The following is a 27346-nucleotide window of genomic DNA, read 5'->3' as shown; positions in this document are numbered from 1 at the left end:
TTTCTCTAGTAGCAAGTGTCCACCTCTCAGCCCAATTCGCTGTTTCCAGGGCAACCGTGGCTTTAGATTGTTACTGTCATTCTGCATTTGGTAACAGTCTACAGCCATGGTCGCTCGGGCAAGACGCAGGCAGCAAGGTTGTCAAATAGAGGTCAAGGGTCAAGACTAGTACAACTGCTTGTGGGCGCAGACATGGCTGCATGGAAAAATGAAAGGTAAGGTCAAGGTAAGTAAATTCTTACATGTTTACTTAAACTAATAGAATAGTATCAGCAAACAAAAGAAATGACTGTCTAAAATTAGAAAAAAAATTAATAATGACCTTACAAGGTCATTATTTATCCTACCTTGTGCAGAGGAGCAGCGGTGCAGTTGTCCATAGCGAGAGACCTTTTTACAAAGAAAAGCTGGAATCCTACTGGTTGCTATGGGCAACTGCTACACTATTCCCCCCCCCCAACCCCCCGCACAAGGTTTCATAAATCTCCCACCATGTTGCTAGATGTGGGAAGCTGAATACAAAGGAATTAAAGGGGTTATCCAGGATAAAAAAAAAATTACATATCAACTGCCTCCAGAAAGTTAAACAGGTTTGTAAATTACTTCTATTAAAAAAATCTTTATCATTTCAGTACTTATGAGCTGCTGAAGTTGAGTTGTTCTTTTCTGTCCAAGTGCTCTCTGATTACACGTGTCTTGGGAACCGCCCAGTTTAGAAGAGGTTTGCTATGGGGATTTGCTTCTAAACTGGGCGTTTCCCGAGACACGTGTCATCAGAGAGCACTTAGACAGAAAAGAACAACCTTAATTTCAGAAGCTCATAAGTACTGAAAGGATTAAGATTTTTTAATAGAAGTAATTTACAAATCTGTTTAACTTTCTGGAGCCAGTTGATATAAAAAAAAAAAAAAGTTTTTTCCTGGATAACCCCTTCAAGATGGTTGTAGAGAATGACATTCCTTTAGGTCAGTCTTTATCAACCAGAGTGCCTCCTGGTGTTGCAAAGCTGCAACTCCCAGCATGCCTGGACAGCCGAAGGCTGTCCAGGCATGCTGGGAGTTGTAGTTTTACAACAGCTGAAGGCACATTGGTTGATGTCCAACCATTAAAACTGAAGAGTAAAGATATTGTCCGAGGCATAGCTATAATGCTATATTTACATGAGACAGATTTGAGGCCTTTGCATGTAGCTGTTTTCCCATCCAAAAAATGACTGCAACAAGTATGTGAATATTCACACCTGGCTCAAGTGCTTGAGGTGACCCAGAGGCCACATAAAAGGACATATCACCTAGAAGGGGCCCTATCATAGCTTTCCTTTGGAACCCAGGAGCTTCAAGTTTCACCTTCTGGATACCATCATATATCAGGTATAGTAGTGAGTATTTAAATAAATGAAAAATGATAGGACGGACCACAGGTTCTTTAGCCACGTGAACTCAGTACGGTCAGTTTTACAAGCAGCATCTTTGTGTTACGATCCCACAAAGAAGGACAGATTGCAGCAATAGTTGCTGTGTTTACATATTCCATATATAATCACAATAGACACTGTGTAGTCAGGCGAATATTCAAAACTGAATTCACCCCTTTTGTGTGTAAACTGCACCAAAAAGTGGTACAACACACATTTCCAAAATAGTTTTCCCTTGTTTGCACCATGTTTGCATAAAAAAAAGTAGTAGTAGTTGGGGGGGGGGGGGGGGGGGGGATTGGAAAAAAGTCTGGGAAGAGGTGGGGCTTAAATTGTGCCAAATTTTCAAAAGTATGTGCCAGAAAAACCTTAATATACTGTTTATACTGAGCACACAGTGTAAGGCTGCTTTCACACTATGAGCATTCATCCGTTATTAAACGTCCGTTTTCTGTGTAAAAACGGACATTTAATAACGGGTGCTAACGGCTGAATAAATATTCATCCGTTAAGACCCGTTATCCCTCATGTATGGCCGAACACCTCTGCCTACAGACTCCCACAGCCGGGACTACTACTACTCCCATCATGGAACAGACTTGTTTTCATGTAGGGAGTAGTAATTCCCTGGCTGCAGGAGTCTGCAGACAGCTGTGGAGGCTAGATTAGTGTTTGTACTACTACCCGCATCATGGAACAGAGTCTGTTCCATTATGGGGTTTTTAATACAGGGGCTGAGGGATTGATCGCACAGGGTTTCACTTCTGAGATTTTTTAATATAGATATAGCCCCCTGCTACTCACAATGTTCATTTTTAAATATCCCGCTGAGAGCCCTGAATGGCTCCTCAGTACCGGCCATTCAGGGCTCCAGGTGGGGGATTCAAAAATGAAAGTTAAAACACACTGATACATCGCAGGGTTGCGGAGCTTGCCGCCTGCTCCCCTGCTTAATAACTTCAGATCGCATCGGGTCTCAGAAGTAAAACCCAGTGCAATCAATCCTTCAGCACCTGTACTACAACCCCCATCATGGAACAGACTCTGTTCCATGATGGGGGTAGTAGTACAAACACTAATGTAGCTTCCCCAGCTTTCTGTAGACTCCCGCAGGCAGGGAATTACTACTCCCATCATGGAAACAAGTCTGTTCCATGATGGGAGTAGTAGTAGTCCCTCAGCACTGCAGGAGTCTCACCTCTTCTGAGCATGCTCAGTACAAATAACGTCCGTTATAATAACGGGCATTAATGGGTGTATTTACTAACGTCCGTCGGCCATAGACTTCAATGTTAAAAATAACGTCTGTTAATTTACCCGTTTCTTGTGATGGGCGAAAAATTTGTGCATGTCCCGTTATTTCCCCCGTCACAACTAACGTCCGTTATTCATGATGGGCTATAACGGGTGATAATAGGTAAACGAAAAAACCCATTGACTTGAATGGGGTTGTTTAACGTGCGTTAATAATTATTTTTCAAATGTACGTTTATTAACGGGTGAAATTCATAGTGTGAAAGGCGCCTTACATTCTTACTGCCCAAGGCAGAGGTAGTAGAGTGTGCCCTAGCACTCTTGGCCCCTGAATCTCAGCATGCTAGATATAGGATTATGGAAAAGAATTAAAGGAGTAATCCCAACATCTAATTTCTCCAAGATAGGAGACAATTAACTGCTTAGATCCCCTACCAATCCCAAGATCGAGGATATTGTCCTTCGATCAAAGAGAGTGGAAGCCCCCATAGAGGATTAATAGAGCACCGGTAACACATAATCCCAAGACTTAAGTTATTCCCTATTAACAGGTTAGTCAATGTAAACCCCACGATTATTAGAACAGGGAACAATTTTTCCCCAAACAAATGGAGTGGCAGTGCACATATTCAACTATTCATTCTTTATGGGGGCTGCCACTCTCATCGTCTTGGGGACAGTTTAACAGTTGAACAGTAGTGTTGCTCGCGAATATTCGCAATTCGAATTTTATTCGCGAATATCGCATATTCGCGAATTCGCGAATATTCCCGAATATAGCGCTATATATTCGTAATTACGAATATATATATATTTTTTTTTCACAGTAAAAATCACAGTGATCATCCCTCTCTGCTTCCAGCTTATGTGGTGTAAGAAGGCTCTAATACTACTGTGTGAGACTGGTGTGCGAATTTTCGCATATGCGGAAAAGTTGCATATGCTAATTTTCGCATATGCAAATTTTTGTATATGCAAATTTTCGCATATTTTAATTTTCGCATATTTTAATTTTCGCACACGCGGATATTCGCATATGCGAAAATAAAACGAGAATATTACGAATATGCGAATATTAGCGAATATGACGAATATTCGTCCATATATTCGCGAATATTCGCGAATTCGAATATGGCCTATGCCGCTCAACACTATTGAACAGTTTTCTTGAGCACGGTGGGGTTCCTAGTGGTGGGGCCCCAATGGATAAGCTAGTTATCATGTATCCCATGGCTAGGGGATAACTTCACATCTTGGGATCACCCCTTTAAAAGCATGGTCAGCAGACTACTGTGTATATATTTATTTACTTCAAAGCACCGATTGATACAGTACCTGGTTGTCACACGATCCAGTATTATTGTAACACAGGAATTGCACCCCGTCACCCTTGATGGCACTTTAGACCCATGAAGTTTACATATTTAAATCATATTTTGTTTCCTTTCTTGAGAAACTAGGTAAATTTAAATAACAGGAAAAATTCATCCTGATAGAATGTCCAGCAGCAGAGTAAAAACTATGTTGTTTAACATGAAGAATTAAACCATTGCTGCCACCTATTGGCTCATAAAAAGATGAATGAATTAACAACTTTTAAATTCTAACTAAAGTTACAGTACAGTTTTTAAAGGGGTTATCCAGGAATCGAAAAACAGAGCTAGTTTCTTTCAAAAACTACTCCCGTCTGTCTCCAGGTTGGGTTTGGTTCTGCAGCTCAGTTCCATTGAAGTGAATGGATCCAAATTGTAATACCACACCCAACCTGGAGACAGATAGGGAGCGGTTTTTGAAAGAAATTATCTCTGTTTTTTGATTCCTTGATAACCCCTTTAACTAGTACATTGATTCCACAGCTACAGCGGGTGAAATAAGTATTGAACTCATCACCATTTTTCTTACTAAATATATTTCCAAAGGTGCTGTGGACATGAACATTTCAACAGATGTTGGGAAAAACCCAAGTAATCCATACATATATAGAAACCAAAATAGATCATCTAAAAAATTAAGTTATGTGTAATAATGTGACATGACACATGAAAAAAGTATTGAACATGCTTACTGATTATTATTATTTATGTAATACTTTGTACAAAAGCCTTTGTTGGTAACGAAATCTTCAAGCCATCTCCTGTATGGAGAAACTAGTTGCATGCATTGCTCTGGTGTCATTTTGGCTCATTCTTTGGCTCAGTTTTCAAATCTTGAAGGTTACATGGGCCTCTTCTATGAATCATGACATTCAGTTCTTTCCATAGAATTTCAATGGCATTTAAGTCAGGGGACTAGGTGGGTCATTCTAGCCGCTTAATTTTCTTTGTTTCAAACTATTTGACAGTTTCCTTGGCTGTGTGTTTGGGATCATTGTCTTGCTGAAATGTCCACCGTCATTTCATCGATATCATCCAGGTAGATGGCAGCAGTATTTGCCCATTCTTTCTTCCTTCAATTATGTGAAGTTTGCCAGTACCATTTGCTCAATAGCAGCCCCACATATAATGTTCCCACCTCCAAACTTCACTGTTGCTATGGTGTTCATAGTTTGATGTGCATGGTGTGTGTTATGGCATCCAAACAGTTCACTTTTGCTCTCATCTGACCACATTATATTCTCCCAGTATGTCACTTGCTTTTCCAAATGTTGTGTAGCATATAAGCTTCAATATGCTTTTTATTGAGCAATGGAGTCTTGCGTGGTGAATGTGCAGACAGGCCATGGTGGCAGAGTGCATGACTTACTGTTTTCTTTGGGAACTGCTAATTACAGGTCTTTTTGAAGTTCCCCGCAAATGGTCCTTGGCTGTTAGTCTATTCTTCTGATTATTCTTTCCACTTCCGTATTATGTTTTTAACAGTGCTCACTGGAAGATTTGAAAGCTTAGAAATGTGCTGTCACCAACACCATTGTTATGTTTTGCAACAATTAGGTTGTGATGGTCTTTAGACAGCTCTTTGCTTTTACCCATCATGAGATGTCTCTTGTTGGACACCTTGGGAATTCAACATTTTTTAGGGCATCAGTCTGGATTAATTTGCACTGAAAAGGGTCTGGATTGCTTTATAATTACCAATATATTTCAGCTGTTGTCTTGGCTTTTCATGACTTTTTGTACCTCTCTTCCTTCATGTGTTCAATACTTATTTCACCATTTTTTTATATGCCCTTCACTAACATTTAGATAGCTTATAACCTTGCATATGGTATCTACGATGAACTAGTTATAATGTCTTGTTTTTCACTGATTTCAGGCATGGTAAGAAGACTTTGTTTTGTTCCTGTAAATGTCAAACATGCCATTAACAACCAAGCTTTGCCTGAATTTTATGTTTTGTATAACCTAAATGTATTTAAATGCCTCCTTCTCTCTCTCAGGCAGCAAATCATTCTTTGCCCTCTTGGCTGGAATTTTAAACTGCCAATATTCATCACAATTTCCATGTCCGCTCCCTGTGTGGGTGAGATGTAAGTGTTGTAAAAATGTAAAGATACTAAATAAACAACCCATTTATAAAGCCTGCAAGATGTCCAATCGGGAATGGTACTTAGGCTTGGAACAGAGGTTTATTGATGGTTAGACCGGCTTCTTTCTGACAGTGATTGGCAGTAAGTATGAATATTGTAATGATGGTGCAGCACATAAAATAGTTGACTGCATCGGCATTTTATTAGCTCCTGGCTATTTTCAGTTTTTTTTTTTTTTTGGTTGTCAATAAAAAGTACCAGAGGCTTTTACAATGGTTTTTAAGCTTGGTACATGTAAAGCATTGAATATTTTGGATATTTTTGTTTACAGTGAAGCTTCATTGGAAAATTTTGAAGGAATGCCAGCAGGAAATCTGATAAATATTAATTCCATAATATAATATTATTAACTGAAATGTCTCTTTAGCACTATTATTACTGTATTAAAAATAAATAGGTGTCTGGCAAGTGTCTATATACCACCACCAAGGAAATGAAGAATTAGACAGTTTACTTTGAATATGGACATGCTGGATCCTCCAAAATAAGGTTCTGTTTACATTATATTTTGGGTATACATCAGTGGTAAAGGTTGAGAATTTTCAATACCATATATAAACTCACCGGTATTTATATACAGTATATTAACTATTTATTATCACAGGTGGACTATATTTTATTGCATTTTATCTCTATCCTTACATGTCTATCTGGGAAGCCACAAGGGCCCTTTGATCTGCCTGTCGTTATCCTTGTGATAATATAAATAAATATTATATTTATATTTTAACAACAGATGGAACTATTCTTATTTATATTCTAACTGTAGATGGAACATTGACTATCATTGTTTACCCCTATCATTAATGAGATGTAATTGCCATAGCTAGGAATACCTTGAGGACTATACCTTTCTTTTCAGCATATCTATGTTTTTGCCTATCCAGTTGTTGATGCAATTCTTAGTTAGGGTGCATTAACACTACGATTTGAATTCCATTCATTTAAATGAGCCGGCTGGAGGCAGACCACAGTTTTCTGTCCAGCAACAAAACCATATACGGTGCAAAAATGAGCAGACTGGAGTCACTATCTGACTCCAGCCGGCTCATTTAAATAAATGGGATGCTGCGCAGGTTTGGCAGGGATACGACAGCAGACGTTTTTTTAAATTTTCCCCGTTGTGTGAATATAGCCTTACTTCTGTATATCCTGGCTTTTAATTGTGAGTTGCACAAAAAATAAAGGAAGAACTTAAACAACACAATGTAACTCCAAGTCAATCACACTTCTGTGAAATCACTGTCCACTCAGGAAGCATCTCTGACTGACAATCAATTTCACATGCTGTTGTGCAAATGAAACAGACAACAGGTGGAAATTATAGGCAATTAGCAAGACACCCATAACAAAGGAGTGGTTTTGCAGATGCTGACTACAGACCACTTCTCAGTTCCTATGCTTCCTGGCTGATGTTTGGATCACTTTTGAATGCTGGCAGTGCTTTCACTCTAGTGGAAGCATGAGACGGAGTCCTCAACCCACACAAGTTGCTCAGGTAGTGCAGCTCATCCAGGATGGTGCATCAATGCGAGCTGTAGCAAGAAGGTTTGCTGTGTCTTTCAGTGTAGTGTCCAGAGCATGAAGGCGCCATTAGGAGACAGGCCAGTACATCAGGAGACATGGAGGAGGCTGTAGGAGGGCAACAACCAAGCAGCAGGACCGCTACCTCCGCCTTTGTGCAAGGAGGAGCAGGAGGAGCACTGCCAGAGCCCTGCAAACTGACCTCCAACAGGCCACAAATGTGCATGTGTCCACTCAAACGGTCAGAAACAGACTCCATGGTATGAGGGTCGGACGTCCAAAGGTGGCGGTTGTGCTTACGGCACCAACACCGTGCAGGATGTTTGGCATTTGCCAGAGAAAACCAAGATTGGCAAATTCGCCACTGGCTCCCTGCGTTCTCCACTGGAGATGCCGTGGAGAACGTTCTGCTGCCTGCAACATCCTCCAGCATGACCGGTTTGGCGGTGGGTCAGTAATGGTGTGAGGTGGCATTTCTTTGGGGGGCCACATAGCCCTCCATATGCTTGAGGTAGCCTGGCTGCCATTAGGTACTGAGATGAGATCCTCAGACCCCTTGTGAGACCATATGGGGGTGCGGTTGGCCCTGGGTTACTCCTAATGCAAGACAATACTAGACCTCATGTGGCTGGAGTGTGTCAGCAGTTGATGCTATGGACTGGCCCGCCCGTTCCCCAGACCTGAATCCGATTGAGCACATCTGCAAAATCATGTCTCACTCCATCCACCAACGCCACCACAGACTGTCCAGGAGTTGGTGGATGCTTTAGTCCAGGTCTGGGAGGACATCCCTCAGGAGATCATCCGCTAACTCATCAGGAGCATGCCCAGGCATTGTAGGGAGGACATATGGGCACATGGAGGCCACACACACTACTGAGCCTCATTTTGACTTGTTTTAAGGACATTACATCAAAGTTGGATGAGCCTGTAGTGTGGCTTTCCACTTTAATTTTGAGTGAGACTCCATGGGTTGATAAATTTGAATTCCATTGATAATTTTTGTGTGATTTTGTTGTCAGCACATTCAACTGTGTAAAGACAAAAGTATTTCATATGATTAGTTCATTCATTCAGATCTAGGATGTGTTGTCTTAGTGTTCCCTTTATTTTTTTGAGCATTGTATGTTTAAGATATGCCATGTAGTAGGTTTTCTTGTCGTAGAAAAATATAGTTTACAACTACTTACCAGATACCACCACAACGTTCTGAGAACATTTTTTTCTGAAAGATCATTCATGGTTGAAAGTTTTAAAAACAACCATCTTCTTCCCAGATGATCACAGTCTATCTCTGGCCAGCTAAAACTATAATTTATTGTAGAATTTTACCAAACCAATAATTATTTTTTTTTGGTTGAGATCATTTTCATAAACTTTAGCTGCTCTCTGCTCTGTCTAACAGATGAGAAAATGAATCCACATGGATTTGAGAAAAACTGTCTTTTTCCTGGCACTCCCAAAATATTTGTAACAATTTAAAAGTTCTCGCATTTTTTTAATGAAAAAATATCTTAACTTCAAAAATATGCATTATTAGTATCGCTGTATGTGAAATGTTATATTAAAATACAACATTATTAATCCTGCACAGGGAAGACTTACTATAAGAAAAATGTCAAATTGCAGATATTTGGTCACCTTTCTTCCCAAAATGCATGGAATAAAAAGTGAAACAAAGTTTGAACTACCCAAAATGGTGCCCTCACTCAGCTCTGTAGAGAGAAAAATAACAACCCGTTCCTGACCTGTGATGTACATGAAAGTCAAAAGTAAAAAAAAAAAATTCTCCCCTAATAAAAGAGCCAGGACCAAGACAGGGGTGTTGTTGACCTCAATATTGTGGAAAACGTCATGTGTTGTCCAAAGCCTGACGGCCAGGGTCAAAACCGGCTTGATCGGAATGGATCAAGCTCGGAAGTATTTTAGCAATTCTGGTAGCTATCAATTTAGCAAAAATCTTCAGGTCTTGATTCAACAGCGAAATCGGCCTTTCATTTTGAGGAGCCATCAGTGATTTACCCGGCTTAAAAATCAAAGCCTGAAGATTCTCTTTAGGAAAGGCCCCCTTGAGAACAGCCGAGTTATAAAAATTCGGGTAACAAAACATCCAAATAAGTTTGATAATAAAGGCTGATAAACCTATCAGGGCCAGGGGCTTTCTGTGAAGGGATAGAGCGGATCACTTTCTTTATCTTGTCAGGGGTAATGGTAGTATTTAAGGATGCAAGTTCGTCTTCACTGAGGTGAAGAAGGTTAAGAGTGGAGAGGAAAGATGAGATGGAGGAAGGGAGGTCAGGACGGTCAGGGATAGAATGATCTAAGTTGTAGAGAGAGGAGTACAAAGCTTGAAAGCCATTAGCAAGTCTTCAGGGGTGTAAAGAGTAGTGCCAGAAGGGGGATGAACAAGATGGGCAACACAGGATCGGCATGAGTAATTTTCCAGCGGTTTGCCAGAAGGGCACCTGCCTTATCATTTTGAGAAGAATATTGTGCCTTAACATGCCTAAGGTTTTCCTCATAAGTGAATAGTATTAGCTTCCTAAGTTCCTGTCAGACAGACAACAGCTGGGCAGAAGTTGCCGGAGAAGCAGTGGTTTTATTAAGTGTCTCCAGATTGCGTATCTGTGAATTGTTTGTCCCTTTGTCATTTACAGAAGGCACCATATTTAATTGAAAAAGCCCCTCATATAAGCCTTGTGACAGTTCCATGCAATCATTGGGTCTACATCAGAGGAGGCATTGGTTTGGAAATATTGAGAGAGGTCCGTACGAAGAGACTGGGCATGCTTCAGATGAGAAATCAGAAAAGGGCTAGCTCTCCATAGATAAGCAGGAGTTGGAGGAAAGTTCTCCTGTAAGGAGAGAGTGATAGCCGCATGCTCCAACCATTTGATTGTTTTTATAGTAGAGTCAGCTAGGACATCTAGATAGACACGTTCAAACCAAAAATATGTTCAGTCTCAAGTACGTGTTGTGAGTGACGGAATGGTGGGTATAATCCCTCTCATTGGAATCCATTATGCGCCATACATCATACAATTCAGCAGACCACATTAATTGACTGAGTGAGGTCGAAGGGGTGCATTGTGAAGTATTGGTATCTAGGGTAGAGTCCAATACTAAATTAAAGTCCCCACAAACTATCATAGGGCCTGCTTTATGTTGGGAGGCTATTTTGAGAGCACAGCGTAAAAAACGCACTTGCCGCGGTTAGGTGCATAAAAGGATAAAATGGTATAAGGTGCATTATTGATAGAGCACATTAGGAGAACAAAACGAACACCACGATCGGAGATACCATTAGTTACTGAAAAAGCTACAGTTTTCCTAATTGCTATTAAAACCCCTCTTGACTTGGAGGAAAAGTAGGACTGAAACATGTGGGGATAAGCTTGGAGTTTGACACAGTGTGCATCAGTGCGAAGTGTGTCTCCTGAGCACAAATTATGTCACCCCTAAAGAAAGGGCTTCTGTCCAGAAAAAGGCTCTGTTGTGTGGACTGTTAAGACCGTTCACATTTAGGCTAATGAGTTTGATAACCATAAGAACAATTCCAGGAATTATATAATACAGCTAGATTTCAGGAAAAAGGGGGACCCAGTGTGCCTCCCAGCCAGCATGCATGGGTCACAATAGTATGGGCAACGCATGTAAGACATGAAATATGTCCACCAATAATATTGTAGAACATTACAAACATTATAAAACAAACAGTCATCAACAAAAGAGAAGTGTTGAAGAAAAAAGATTAGAAACCATGGCAAAAGCCAGTAAGCACAGGTAGGGCGAATGTTCATGCCGAAGCCAAAGACTGGTAGAACACATCAGCTCAGGTGTAGACAGAGAGCACAAAAAAGCACAAAAGTCACCTTACAGTAGACCAGTCATCTCGGAATTTGTGGGCTGGGGCTGGTTGAGAATCTCGAGGAAGCTCTAGCGGGATGTTCCAGCGGTGTAGCAGGTCTTGCCCTTCTTCCAGGGACCAAACAACCGATATTTGGTTGTCCCTGCGGATGAGAAGATGGACTGGGAAGCCCCATCTGTACTGTACTTACGAAGAGCACTGGTCACAGGTTGGAGATTTCTGCACAGTTGCAGCGTGGCAGCAGAGAGGTCTGCATACAGGGACAATTGATGATAGGGAGCAGGTAAGCCATCATTTTTGCGTGGCAGTTCCATGAGGCGCTCTTTAGTAGAAAAGAAATGAATCCGTGCTAGAACGTCTAGATGTTGGGGTCTGGGGACATGGTCCACTTCCAGTTCTTGAGGTGAGCAAGAGGGTAGGACGGTTTCTAGAAGCGTGCGCACATATTGCATTATGTCTGCTGGAGGGACCGATTCAGAGATCCCCCTGATTTTCACATTATTTTGGCAACTGGGGTCTTCTAGGTCTGCGACCTTAGCATTTAGAGTTGCGATGTCATCTTCAGCTGTATTTTGCAGATCAATTTAGGCATTATGGGAGTCTACAAATTCTCCATGCTTGCTTTCAATATGTTGAACTTTACCCCCGAGCTCATCCACAGCAGTGGTAATAGGAGAGATCATGGTGTTAATGTCCTTCCTAAAGGAACGCTGAAGAACCAGTAACATGTCTCTAATTGCGGTGTCTGTAAGAGATTTATCATAGACAGACAGTGACCCCAAGCCCTCATTATATTCTAGGGACTGGGTTGTCAACCTGGGGTACGCATACCCCTAGGGGTATGCCAGGGGCTGTCAGAGGGTACGCGAAAGCGCTGTCAAATACCGGCCATGCATTGGCCAATATTTGACAGCGCACTGTGAGTGAGCTGCGTGGTTGCCGGGTAGACGTGTGACCTCCCCTGGCGTTGTGCGGACTTGCCGCACAGTGCAGGAGGACGTCACACGTCAGTGCGGCCCCAACGAACGGGGCACGCTGCATCTAAGGTCAGGCCACAGGGGACCACAGGACACCAGGTAAAGGATAAAAACTAAAAGTTAAAAACAATTGTATGGCACGGAGGGGGACTGTATGGCATGGAGGGGGACTGTATGGCACGGAGGGGGGATGTATGGGATGGAGGGGGGATGTATGGGACGGAGGGGGGATGTATGGGACGGAGGGGGATGTATGGGACGGAGGTGGGATGTATGGGACGGAGCACAAGGCATTAAGATGGAGGGGGAGAGGGATAATGGCGGAGGAGGGATGGGGAGTAATAAAGCACAAGGCATTAAAATTTAATGCCGTGTGCTTTATTTCTCCCCATCCCCCCTCCGCCATTATCCCTCTCCCTTTCCATCTTAATCCCCTTGCGCCATTCCCCCTTCCCATGATCCCCTTTTGCCATATTGGATAATAATGGCACAAGGGGATTAATATGGAGGGGGGAAAATGGTAAAAGGGAATCAGAGGGAGGGGGAATAATGACACAAGGGGATTAAGATGGAGGGAAGAATAATCAACCCGCCCCCCCCCCCCCCCCCCTCCATATTAATCCCCTTGTGTCATTATTATCCGATATGGCAAAAGGGGATCAGAGGAGGGGGGAATAATGGCGCAAGGGGAAAAAGATGGAGGGGGAATAATGGTACAAGGGGATTAATATGGGGGGGGGTTGATTATCCCCCCCCCCCATCTTAATCCCCTTGTGTTATTATTCCTCCTCCATCTTAATCCCCTTGTGCTATTATTCCTCCTCAATCTTTATCCCCTTGTGTTATGATTCCTCCTCCATCTTTATCCCCTTGTATTATTATTCCTCCTCCATCTTTATCCCCTTGTGTTATTATTCTCCCTTCATCGTAATCCCCTTGTGTTATTATCCCCCCTCCATCTTTATCCCCTTGTCCCATTATTCCCTCCTCCATCTTAATCCCCTTGTACCATTATTCCCCCCTCCATATTAATCCCCTTGTGCTATTATTCTCCCCTCCCTCTGATATCCTTTTGCCATATTGGAGAATAATGGCACAAGGGGATTAAGATGGAGGGGGGGAATAATGGGACAAGGGGATTAAGATGGAGGAGGAATAATGACACAGGGGGATATAGATGGAGGGGGAATAATAGCACAAGGGGATTAAGATGGAGGAGGAATAATGGGACAAGGGGATAAAGATGGAGGGGGAATAATGGGACAAGGGGATAAAGATGGAGGGGGAATAATAACACAAGGGGATAAAAATGGAGGGGGAATAATAGGACAAGGGGATTAAGATGGAGGAGGAATAATGACACAGGGGGATAAAGATGGAGGGGGAATAATAGCACAAGGGGATTAAGATGGAGGAGGAATAATGGGACAAGGGGATTAAAAGGGAGGAGGAATAATGGGACAAGGGGATAAAGATGGAGGGGGAATAATAGTACAAGGGGATTAGAATGGAGGGGGAATAATTGGACAAGGGGATCAAGATGGAGGAGGAATAAGGGGACAAGGGAATAAAGATGGAGGGGGAATAATGGGACAAGGGGATAAAGATGGAGGAGGGAATAATGGGACAAGGGGATAAAGATGGAGGGGGGAATAATGGGACAATGGGATAAAGATGGAGGGGGAATAATAACAGAGGGGGAAAAAGATAGAGGAGGAATAATAACACAAGGGGATAAAGATGGAGGGGGGATATTGGCACAGGGGGATAAAGATGGAGGAGGAATAATAACACAAGGGGATAAAGATGGAGGGGGGAATAATAGAACAAAGGGATTAAGATGGAGGGGGATGCATTGGTATAAAGGTAAGAACATGCCTTTTGTCCGCGGGTACCCCTCGCGTGCAAGTTCCGCGCGAGCGGGTACCTGCGGACATACTTTCAGCCTTTGGGGGTACAGTCACCGAAAAGGTTGAGAACCACTGTTCTCGGGGGAGGGTAGCATGAAAACCCCAATCTGGTGTTTCAGAGCCAGCAACAAGAGAGGAGTATCTGGGCCGTTGTTTCAGCGGGCTGCCGGATGGTGATGGCGGCAGGCTAGAGGAGAGGGGATGGCAGGGGGGAGAGACAGATTCACGGTTCTGATGGTAGACAGAGGTGATTTCAGCTGAAGTTTGATTCGCTGACCTCAGATTTGATCTGTGCTGCTGCAGGCTGTTATCATGTAAAGCCGGGTACAAGGTGGAGCGTCTCCTTAGTGAGGCAGGTTCCATTGCGGCCGGATGAAAGAGCACAGGCTCTGAGTGGCAGGTGCCGTCAGCGCCATCTTGGAAGGCAGCCGGTGCTCGGGAAAAATAGAATTTAGTGAGTGTTCCTTGGTTCACCTGCTTCTTTTTTCATCCCCGCATGTTCGCCAAATGATACCCCATCTGTGGGTGTAGAGAAGGTGTCAGTGCGTGCTGTGTAGGGGCTTTAAAGAGCTGGGTTTAGCAGGAGCACAGCTAATGTGCGACCATTCAGTCAGGCAGCCAGGCCATGCCCCCCGAGACAGGAACATTCATATGATAACACATGGGGCTAGTGAAGAAAAGTAGTACTCTCCCCCGCAGAGTACATTGCTGGCAGCCATTTCCTCGCTTTCTGTCATTGGCTTGTATAAGCAATAACAGGATTTGCAGAGTTCAGGCCTTCATATTCAGCATTGTAAGATGGCCTTTTAGCTAGAGGACATACTTTACGTTGCATGAACATGCATTGTCAGTGAGATGATCACTTGTGATATTGTATATATATCCTTGAGGCTGTTGTGTAGCCCAAACCTTATAGAGACAATTGAACATTTATAGATGACACTAGCTTTTACACTATGGCTGACTATTGAAGGTTGCAGAATGGATCTGGTCATACTACATTACAATACTTTTTTAGTCACGTGTCTTGGTAATGGAGACTGCAGAATACATTAGGGGGGGTTTTCATTGCAGTAGAAGGGTCTTAGCCCATAGCACAGTCATTGTTCTAAACTTGTAGCTGAAGGCTCCATGCTGCTTTCCCTATCAAAGTGCCAATAGAGTTGTTACTGCATCAGTCTTATTAAGATGGATAGAGAAAGCATCCAGTCAAAACCATTTATTAGAACCCACTCAGCCTTACAGGTCATTTTCTCTGATGAATGAAACCAGAACAAGGCCATTTTTCAGCACCGGAACAGCAGATGGCAGAAGAAATTGCCCAGAAATAAAGGTAAATTTAGATTTTTATTTTACATTTATATCAAGTGTTTGATTTTACAGTATGTTATGCTGGTAATGTGTGTCTGGTAAGTGTAGAGCTACATGGCTGAGAATAACAGCTTTTTTCCCCGAGCCATAATGGATCTCGTAGCTACGCAACATTGAGCAGCAACATAGCATCCAGAGAAGGGTTTCACAGGTTCGCATGGTTTGTTTCAATCCACCCCTCCATTCCATTACCAGGGGTTTGGTATATGATCAGCAAGGGTGTGGGTAGGGTTGCCACTTTTCTTGCAAAAAACATACTGTTTATTTTAATTTGCATAAGTATATATGCGTTGCTTCACAGGATACACATATGCGGGAAAAGTTTTGTCCTATTCTGACCCCTGTAACTTTTTTTTCTTATACTGTAGTTTTTAACAGTACCATTTTTGTTTTGATGTGACTTTTTGATCGCATTTTTTAATTAAATTTGGAAGCTGCAGTTAGTTACTAACTACAACTCCCAGCATGCCGTGATACAGCCTGTGGCTCAGCAGCTTTCCCAAACGAAAACTATATCTCCTAGCATGTTGAACTTTATAGTAGTATATAGTAGAGCTGGGCGGTATGACCAAATATGTGTATCACGGTATTTTTGTAACTTATGGCGGTTCCACGGTATATAACGGTATTTCTTTCACAACACCCCCCACCCCAAATCATGTGGCCCGCGAGCGCTCTTCTGCTCCCCCCCCACCAAATCATGTGACCCGCCAGCACTGTTCTGCTCTCCCCACCAAATCATGTTACCCGCCAGCGCTGTTCTGCTCCCCCCCAATTAATTATCAGCCCAGCGGGGTACTACTCACATATGTCACCCGCAAACACTGCCCTCCTCCTCTTTGTTGGGGGCCGCTGGCGCTGGAACTCACTGTACGCCAGCGCCTACAACAGTGGTCTCCAACCTGCGGACCTCCAGCTGTTGCAAAACTACAACTCCCAGCATGGCCGGACAACCAACGGCTGTCCCGGCATGCTGGGAGTTGCAGTTTTGCAACATCAGGAGGTCCGCAGGTTGGAGACCACTGGCGTACAGTGAGTTCCAGCGCCGGCGGCCCCCAACAAAGAGGAGAAGGGCATTGTTTGAGGGTGACATATGTGAGTAGTACCCCGCTGGGCTGATAATTAATTGGGGGGGAGCAGAACAGCGCTGGCGGGTCACATGATTTGGTGGGGGGGAACAGAACAGCGCTCGCAGGTAACATGATTTGGTGGGGGGAGTAGAACAGCGCTGGCGGGTCATGTATGATTAGTTCTCCGATGTGGGGACAGCGCTGCGCTGGGCTGATAATTCATTCCCAAGGGGGAGGGGCCAAACGATATTGCGGTATGGGAAAAATTCATATGGTGCATCCCATAAATTTCGGTATTTGGTATGAACCGGTATACCGCCCAGCCCTAGTATATAGTATAGGTCAGTGTTTCCCAACCAGGAGTGCACCCAGCTGTTGCAGAACTACAACTCCCAGCATGCCCGGACAGCTATTGGCAACATTCCGGGAGTTGGAGGATTTGTTGGATTAATACTGGCCATTGCATTACTGGTATTTTAATATAAAAATACCGGAAGGGCGGCCAAAATACTGTCTATGCCGGTGAAATACCAGCCAGGTGGCAACCCCAGTTTTGGGCACCTACAAGTGTTGGGAACTGTCCCTAACTGAAAGCATTCTGTCCATGCCATATGACAGAAGGAACCATTAGGCATACCTCTTAGAAGCAAACATCCACATTAAATCACCTTTACTTATTTATCCGTGTTGCTTGCGTAGTGCAGCTCTGTACGTGTTGTTTGTACTGTGCCAGTCATCATACACATCCAATCTAATGTCCTTATCACAGACCCACAAATACTACAAACCTTTAACCCTTGCAGTATGTTATTGAAGTATGATGGAATGATGGTAAGAATATACAAACTCCACGCAGGTGTTGTCCTTGGATCTGCACCTTGGACCCCGGTGCCACAGGACAACCACTCCAACCCCAAATCCACTGTGCTACTCTTGGAGATTTCTACTAAACTAACACAGATGTTTTGTATTTGACACATCATGTTATGTTTGCCAATAGGGCCATCTGGAAGATTTGGTCCTTTCTGGGACCCTAACAGTGACAACTAAGCTCCTTATCATTCCTGTGGACACAGTTGGCAGGAAAAAGAAGTCGCAGAGGTAGCACGCTTAGTTTTACACAATGTAGACAATAACCAATCCTTTATTTTTCTTTTTGTTTAATTTTTCCTTTAATATCTTGATTCTGATATTTGGCATTAGGGTGCAGATTATAGGGGATATTGTTACAAGTGGGTGAGAGTGATACGTTTAAATAGTGTTTTTAAGTGAATGGGCAACCAGTGCAGTTACTGGCACAGGAGAAGGTATCGGTGTAATGTTTGATAACAAAGACGAGCCTGGTTGCCACATACACGATGGATTGGAGTGGGGAAAAAGTGTAGCGAGAAGAAGACCGATAAAAATAAGTTAGAATGATCAATATGAAAATGTATCACAGAAAATATGATTTTTCAGTGCTAGATATATGTTCATGGAAAGGCTGCTCATAAAAGGACATTTTTCAATCATACAATAATTGCAAACTTTTTTTTTATTAAATAGCACAAAATGTCGGCATTTCTTAAAGGGAACCTGTTTCTAAAAAATGCTCTAGCACAGTGTTTCCCAAGCATAGTCCTCAAGTTCTCCCAACAGGTCAGGATTTGGGTATAGCCCATGGAGAGAACATATGGAATGCCTGATGCACCTACCATAATTATGAGCGGGTCCATATGGAGTGGGTGTGATCTCCATATTAAAGACCAATGTATTGTGTTGAAAGACAGAAAGTGGCTATTTTTGCACACATTTACACTTGCATGCAGTAGGCATAAATTTTATTTTGACTTTTAGGTAGCCCAAAATGTTCCACATTTACCGTATTTAAGAGTTTTAGTTATTGTGGAGTAAACCATTCCTACAGTCTTATAACGTCTGTTGTATGAATGGTGTATAATAAATAATGGCTAGTGATATGTAGCTACAGTAAAGGCTCTCGTCTCCTGCTCACCTTACATCTCTCAGTATCTTTACACAGAAGAACAAATGAAAAAGCATCATTTTCAGAAAAGTCAGCTTTATGAGTCCTGCTACTTAGTCCCATCAGATGAGGGATAAATGAAGTGTCTCATGACAGACCAGGCAGACATGTCTGTCTTGACTCGTAAAAGGCCAGTTGTGCCCAAAATGTTGCAGCTTTTTTGTAGTTCAATAAAGTGTTTGCATTGGAGCTCTGGGGCCTTGGATCCTTCTTAAAAGATTGTTACAGTAACAACATGGTAGGGAGTAGTACCAAGTTCAGTACATAGACATTGTGGTGGGCCTGGGTCCTCTGTAGTATACTTGGAAATGGGCTTTTCTGCTGGGACCCACTGAACACTAAAGTATGTATGGAATGGGGGTTAAAGGGGAACTCCGATGGGAAACAAATGTTTTCAAATGAACTGGTTACAGATTTTTAAATTACTTCTATTTAAAAATATTAATCTTTCCAGTACTTATCAGCTGCTGTATGCCCCATAGGAAGTTGAGTTGTTCTTTTCTGTCTGACGACAGTGCTCTCTGCTGACACCTCTGTCCATGTCATGAACTGTCCAGACTAGGAGCAAATCCCCATAGCAAACCTCTCCTGCTCTGGACAGTTCCTGACAGTTCCTCTGATGTGTCAGCAGAGAGCACTGTTCTCAGACTGGAAATAACTACGCAACTTCCTCTGGATCATACAGCTGCTAAGTACTGGAAGGTTTGAGATTTTTAAATAGAAGTAATTTACAAAAATTTACTTTTTGGCACCTGTTGATTTGAAAACATTATTTTCCACTAGAGAAACCCCATTTAAACATGCATACTCCTACCCACTACACCCACAGGAGCCCCCCCCCCCCACATAGTAGGAGGGATAAAAGGTTGCCTGGATTCCAAGTAAGAGTATACAGCAGAAACCAGTGGTCCATTACAGGATATACACTTGACAAAAAATGAGGAAATAAGGACAACAGAGTAGACAATTTGGACCAGAAAGGAAGGTAATAATAAGACCACAAAAAGGTAGTAAAATAATGTTATTTACCAATATATGTTCATTTATTAGACAATTGAAAATAAAATAGGTTTTGTCATCAGAAAACCACTTTAAAGAAAATTGCAAGAACGGAAATAGGGTTAATGTCAGCATTCTCAGTGGTTTAGGGCACAAAGGAGGTTATTGTCGGTATTTTTGGTGGCATTCCAGGGCAGAGAAGGGGTGATTATTTTATATTTGGTCTTCCTTTATAGAGATCAGGGCAGGAAAGACAGAGGACTATGTGGCTCCTGAACTCGCTCTAAACGGAATGAAAATTTAAGTTTAGTTTTTTTTTCCAGTTCATAATTCCATGTCTCCTTATTGGCTGTGTCAATACAGTGCAAAAGCAAAAATTTACTGCCACTCTTAGCGTTCTTGATACTAGCCTTAGAGAGATCAGATTGTGCTTAGCAATCATTATACTGGAAAACAAGAGCTGTGGCCTATAATATAAAATCAATCTTTTATTGGACAAAAGATAAAGCAGACACGGTTAATGGCTGTTGCTGGTATAGCTGGATTGTGACTACTATGCTGTTAGTTTATTGGAGAAAATGCTAAACTTTACACTACTGGTAAATAGAGTGGCTAAATATACAGTACAATGATGTATCTTTAGGTCTCTTTAGGAAAAAATATGCCAAGAGTGTGCTTTTCGCCCCTTACACTATACTGTTTGTAACAATTTTTTATATAAATGTATATTGGGATTATTATAGGGGTACGGTGGAAAAAAATTTTTTTAATCAACTAGTGTCAAAAAGTTAAACAGATTTGTAAATTATTTCTATTTAAAAATCTTAACCCTTCCAGTACTTATCCGCTGCTGTATATTACAGAGGAAGTTATTTTCTGCCAGACCACAGTGCTCTCTGCTGACACCTCTGTCCAAATCAGGAACTGTACAGAGAATGAGATGTTTGCTATGAAGATTTGCTCCTGTTCTGAACAGATCCTGACATGGACAGAGGTGTCAGCAAAGAGCACTGTGGATAGACAGAAAAGAAGTATACAACTTCCTCTGGAGCATAAAGCAGCTGATAAGTACTGGAAGGATCAATATTTTTAAATAGAAATAGTTTACAAATCTGTTTAACTTTTTGGCACCAGTGGATCTTATAAAAAAAAAAGTTGTTTTCCACCAGAGTAGCCCTTTAAATTAGAATTTCTGAATAATTAGTTTTCTATATACTTTTGTTAAAATTGTTCCCAGATATCTGTGGGAAAAAATGTGGTGTGAAAGGACAAAGCAGTAAACCACATTAGTTTATCAGCTGAAACTGAATGGCAGTGGGACGAGAGCCTTAGGCCAGGTTCCCACTACGGAATTTCCAACTGGAATTTCACTTAGGAATTTCACAGTGAACAGTGCACACTATGAAATTTCAGCGGTGGTTGTCTTGTTGCTGAAAATGAACTTGTTCATTCTTTAGGCAAAATCCGCTCCACAGACACTGCCGTCTGTGAATCAGTCTACACTGCAATAGTTGTAATCTCTGTCCAGATTTAGTTTGGCTGGAAATTCCGAAGTGTGAACCCAGCCTAAGGGTACATTCAGACGAGCGGATCCACAGCGTATTTTACGCTGCAGATCTGCTGCTGAAGGTGCCTTTTGGTGCCGCTACATGGTGCCTTTTAGATGTGTTTGCTCAGCGCGTCAATACCCCGCTACGAGCAGACACACTGCGCGATGTACTCGCACACATTGCGGCCGCTCCCTCTGCTCCCTGAGCTAGGCCCAGAGCCGCCGCGATGTGCGTGTATACTGCACATTTGTGAGGCGACTCACACATTGCAGTATGTCTGCTCATAGTGGCGTATTGCCGCTCCGAGCAGGCACATCTAAAGGCACCCTGTAGTGGTCCTCTGGCGACGGATCCGCAGTGTAAAATACACTGTGTATCCGCTCATCTGAACGTACCCTAAGGGTACATTCACACGTGCAGATTTTCGTAGCGTATTTCACTGCGGATCCGCCACTGAAGGACCTCCTATATGCTGCCTTTATATGTGCCTGCTCGGAGCGGCAATATGTCGCTCCGAGCAGACACACTGCGATGTGCGAGTTGCTGCGCATGCGCGGTGTACTCGCACACATTGCGGCCGCTCCCCCTGCTCAATGAGCTAGGCCGAGAGGTGCCGCGATGTGTGAGTATACCGTGCATGCGTACAGCGACTCGCACATCGCAGTGTGTCTGCTCGGAGCGACATATTGCCGCTCCAAGCAGGCACATGTAAAGGCAGCATATAGAGGTCCTTCAGTGGCGAATCCGCAGCAAAATACGCCTATACAACCTCTTATTATGTGATTTCATTTCCCACAATAACTGAAAAGCAAGTGTGAACAGAGTTTTAATAAATTCTAAAGACCCCAATTTTTTTAATCTAAATTCTAAAAATTTGCATTAGACTTCATTGTTACGATGAATTTGCTATTACAGCTATTTTGAATTTAAGTCAATAAGGCAACAAGTGTAAATGTTGATTTGTCTTCAGTTCTTTAGTTTAAGCAAGAAAACAATAATACCAGACTAAGACAAATAAAGAATAAAAACAGAAATAAAACAGAAATATTAAAAACAAATCAGGAGGAAATTAATAAATAAGACATTACATAAGACAGTTGATAGGTTCTAGATTTACAGCAATTCAGATGAATTCACATTTTGTAGATACAACAAAAAAATTGCTATATTTTAATGATTGACTCACATGACTACATGACGTGGTAACGTACCTGACATGCCAGCCTTGAGATGATTCACAAATATTAGCTTTTCCAATGGGTTTCCCCTGTCCCTCTGAGCAGTAAAAGGATATGTGCTGGTTCTTCTGCTCAACAGCACATAATCTCTTACTGTTCAGTGATACAAGAGCCTCATATTAGTCTTCTTCAGTGTCCATGATGCAGCTGAAAAGAGGATATCAGTTCCGGATTATATAAAAAAAAAAGTAGTGAAAATACTTTTTTTTACGTTTTACAATATATCTGGATGGATATTATCATTATCAAATGGATATTATCATGGTATGACATTATACAGATACTTCCATTCTAATGAAATTTTTGGAATTTGTACTTAAAAGGTACTCCAGAGGAAAAGAAATCTAATCAACTGGTACCAGAAAGTTATATAGATTTGTAAATGATGTCCATTTAAAAATCTGCTGCCACCTCTGTCTGTGCAGAGGAAGTTGGGTTGTTCTTTTCAGTCTGATCACACTGCTCTCTGCTGACACCTCTGTCCATTTCAGGAACTGTGCAAAGTAGGAGCAAATCCCCATAGCAAACCTCTCCTGCTCTAGAAGAGTTCCTGACATGGACAGAGGTGTCAGCAGAGAGCACTGTGGTCAGACTGCAAAGAACTACACAACTGGCTGTATTAGTAAATTCTAGGTACTGTGTTTAGTTTTAAAATTAATCTTATACATTTTTAAAACAGAGTAAATTCAACATAACAAAGTGGATCTTTCACAAGTTAAAACAATAACAAAATAACAATCTGGCCCAGGACATCATGATAATCTGTTCCAGACAAAAATCTTCAGGGCAGAACCTGCAACACAAATATATTAGTATTAGGCTCTGCACTTTTCCAGCATTAGCCTCCCCTTTTCCCCACAAATGACTCCAGCCTCCTCCAAACACAATGCCACCAGCCTTCTCACAATGCACAATGGGGGAGATTTATCAAAACCTGGGCAGAGGAAAAGTTACCCAGTTGCCCATACCAACCAATCAGCTTGCTTCTTTCATTTTTAACAAGGCCTCTGCAAAATGAAATAAGAACTCTGATTGGGCAACTGGGCAACTTTTCCTTTACACAGGTTTTAATAAATCTCCCCCCAATGTACCCAGCATCACTCAAATGCCTCCAGAACCATCCAAACCCCCCCCCCCCACCCCCCAAGCACACACAGTGCCTCCAGCCTTACCTCACACAGTGACAGAGGGGTGTACATGGGATGCAAGCGTTTAGTGGGGTGATAGAAGGGTGACAGAGGGGTGTCCAGGGGTTACAGAGAGGTTACAAGGGGTGACAGAGAGGTGTAGAGGAGTGAAAGAAGGGTGGGGTGCACTACCTGAAGCTGAGTAGGCCTCTGTCAGCGCTACCCCTGCTCCTTCCCTCCATCCACATCATTCTGCTGAGGGACCAGGGAGAATCCAGAGTCCAGATCTGCTCCACAGGAGAGGGAGGATACACAAGGATTTTAGCTGCAGCATCACCCGTTCCGGCACTGCACACAGACTCCCCTCCTGCCTGGCCTGCACGCTTGTGACTCAGAGGTGCGCAGGCCTGGGCAGAAAATCTAAAAAATTTTGCGCCATATTTCCCACCAGATTGTCCTGGCACCCCGGTTCGAAATCAATGCCTCAGTGTAATGTGTGCTGGACTCCCTGTGCAAGCAGGTGCGGTGGCCAGTGCCAATGCAGCCCTTGCCACTGCGCCCCCTTGCAATAGCGCACCTGAGGCCATCGCCTCACTCGCCTTATGGGAGCTGCAGCTCTGATGTCAGGTTTTATAATATCTGACTACCGCAGATTACATTCAGGGATTGTAATAATGTCCCCAATCTTTCATCTCTTCCCTAAGAAAGGGAACCTGTGAAGTCACCCGAGCTTAGAAAAGCCACAACATCCTTTCCTCCCAGGTTTTACCCTTGTTTGCCTCACTTGGTTATTAATGTCCCACTTGCCATCACTTCACCTTAATAGCAAATGTATTCACTTGCTTTGTTTTTACTTTCTTTGCTCTTAGATCCTAGGTAATTTGTAACAAATTCAGTACAAATGTTGCATTAAAGGGGTACTCCAGTGGAAAAAAAGAAATCAAATCAACTAGTGCCAGAAACTTATACATATTTGTTATTACTTTTATTTAATCCTTCCAGTACTTATCAGCTACTGTATGCTCCAAGAAAAGTTGTGTAGTTCTTTCCAGTCTGACCACAGTGCTCTCTGTTGACACCTCTGTCTGTGTCAGGAACTGTCAAGAGCAGGATAGGTTTGCTAGGTGGATTTGCAGCAGCTGATAAGTACTGGAAGGATTAAAGAGGTACTCCAGTGGAAAACTGATTTTTTTATCAACTGGTTCCAGAAAGTTAAACAGATTTGTAAATTATTTCTATTAAAAAATCTTAATCCTTCCAGTAATTTTTAGGGGCTGTATACTACAGAGGAAATGCTTTTCTTTTTTGATTTATCTTCTGTCACAACCACAGTGCTCTCTGCTGTCCAGTTTAGGAACTGTCCAGAGAAGGAGAAAATCCCCGTAGCAAACATATGCTGCTCTGAACAGTTCCTAAAATGGACAGCTGAGGTCAGCAGAGAGCTCTGTGGTCGTGGCAGAAGAGAGATCAAAAAAGAAAAACCTTTCCTCTGTAGTATACAGCCCCTAAAAAGTACTGGAAGGATTAAGATTTTTTTTTTTTAATAGAAGTGATTTACAAATCTATTTAACTTTAAAAAAAAGATTAAAAATAAATAAATAAAAAACAAGTTTTCCACATGAGTACCCTTTAAGATTTTGAAATAGAAGTCATTTACAAACCTGTATAATTTTCTGACACCGGTTGATTTGGAAACATTTGTTTTCCACTTGTTTTTCCACTGGACTACCCCTTTAAACACTGAGAGGTTTGCTGTCACCAAGGACACTGAAGAGCCTATTTGTCCCTAAGGTCTGCACTTCATGCTAGACATTGAAGGCTATTATTATGTGTAATGTGCACATCATTCAGATCAGCTGATAGTAGAGGACATTGGGGGAGATTTATCAAAACCTGTGCAGAGGAAGAGTGGTGCAGTTGCCCATAGCAACCAATCAGATGGCTTCTTTCATTTTCCACAGGCCTCTAAAGAGGCCTGTGGAAAATGAAAGAAGCCATCTGATTGGTTGCTATGGGCAACTGCACCACTCTTCCTCTGCACAGGTTTTGATAAATCTCCCCCATTGAGTTTATTAGTTTAGCACAAATCATGATGATATAAGCATAAGAGGTAAACTTACTGCATTATCGTCTATCAACATAAGACACAATTTCTAAGAATCAAATGACACAGATAACACAAGATGACACAACATTTCAATATTAAATCTGACGGTCGCAATTATACATAAAAAAAAAACCTGCCTGTTATAACAGGATATAGATAAAGTTGTTATACGCAGTTCTACCAATTTCTGAACCTAAACCAAATAAACAAGTTCACATTAGGCGCCGTTCATCCACATAATTGAAGCTTAACCACCTGATTTCCCTTGAGACAGTGCGGATACTTGACTATCCGCACCTGCAGAGGAAATACATCAGTGTGGGAATATAGCATGTCTAGGTCATTTAACTAGAGCTGTGCAAGCAGAAAAAGCCATCTATAAACTGTCCCTGGTGACTACAAAAAATGCTGCCTTACCCCATGTCACAGGGTCCAGGAACCTGATATATAGTGTGGATCAATACAGAAGGTCCCCAGTATTGGAGACCTGGGAGTAAGGAGGGATTTTCTCTGATAGAATATAGACTATTTCTATTTCCACTTGGTTTTTTGTGTGCTTTCTTCCAAAAAAAAACGCCAAAATGGCCCCCATGGCGTTTTTCCATTGAAAAAATGCTGCGGACAGATGTTAGCTGTAAATTAAAGAGAAATTGCAAAATTCTTTTTCCACTTTGTGTTTTTTAGTTTGGTGTTTTCTTTAAGTCCTTTTGGCGTTTTTTCATTCTTTTTTTAGCTGGTTGGCAGTTTTCAAAGTCGCAGCATGTTGAGACTATGACGTTTTTTCCCCTGAAATTGTGGTGTTTTTCTCCCATAGAAGTCTATGGGAGCAAAAAAACGGCAAGAAAAACGACATGTGGGTTTTGACTTTGGCGTTTTTGTCGGCAGTTTTTATTCTTTTTTTTACTTTAGCGATCCAAAAAAGTGATGGAGATACCTTTTAAATAACATTTCATAGGGTACCATTAAAAAAAATATTAAAAATGATACAGCAGTGATGGAAAAAATGTATTTAACGAAATCTTTTTTATAACAAAATTTTATACATTTGTAAACAGGGATCAATTTATGTGAGCGGGCAGGGCACAAAAAATTAAGCCAATAATAATAAAAATGTAGTGTGTGTGTTTTAATTTTTTAGGTAGTACTACTACTCCCAGCATGGATCACACTGTTCCATGATGGGAGTAATAGTACCTGTACTAATTTACAGATCGCCCCGGGTGTCACTTCTGACACCCGCTGTGATCCTCCTGTATAATGTATAGATGCAGCGGCCGCTTTTCTATGGTCCCCTGCACTGCCGTATATATACACCTATTCATATTTCCCAAAGAGAGCTGTGATTGGCCAGATGGTTCCAGCCAATCACAACTCTGTCGGAGATATGA

General features: G+C 42.1%; 1 long non-coding RNA gene across 1 annotated transcript in view; it reads left to right on the top strand.

Annotated features, from left to right (window-relative positions):
* Positions 1-4428: 4428 nt before the first annotated feature.
* Positions 4429-27346, top strand: part of LOC130356783 (uncharacterized) — a 52882-nt gene continuing 29964 nt past the window's right edge. Inside the window, exons 1-2 of the long non-coding RNA XR_008888997.1 lie at positions 4429-12662; positions 15711-15806. This is a non-coding gene — a long non-coding RNA (uncharacterized LOC130356783). The remainder of the gene's footprint in view (positions 12663-15710; positions 15807-27346) is intronic.

The sequence above is a fragment of the Hyla sarda genome, chromosome 2, assembly GCF_029499605.1.
Source record: "Hyla sarda isolate aHylSar1 chromosome 2, aHylSar1.hap1, whole genome shotgun sequence".
NCBI classification, from domain to species: Eukaryota; Metazoa; Chordata; class Amphibia; order Anura; family Hylidae; genus Hyla; species Hyla sarda.
Note: the sequence above shows the minus strand (reverse complement) of the source record. Positions and strands in the feature narration are given on the sequence as shown.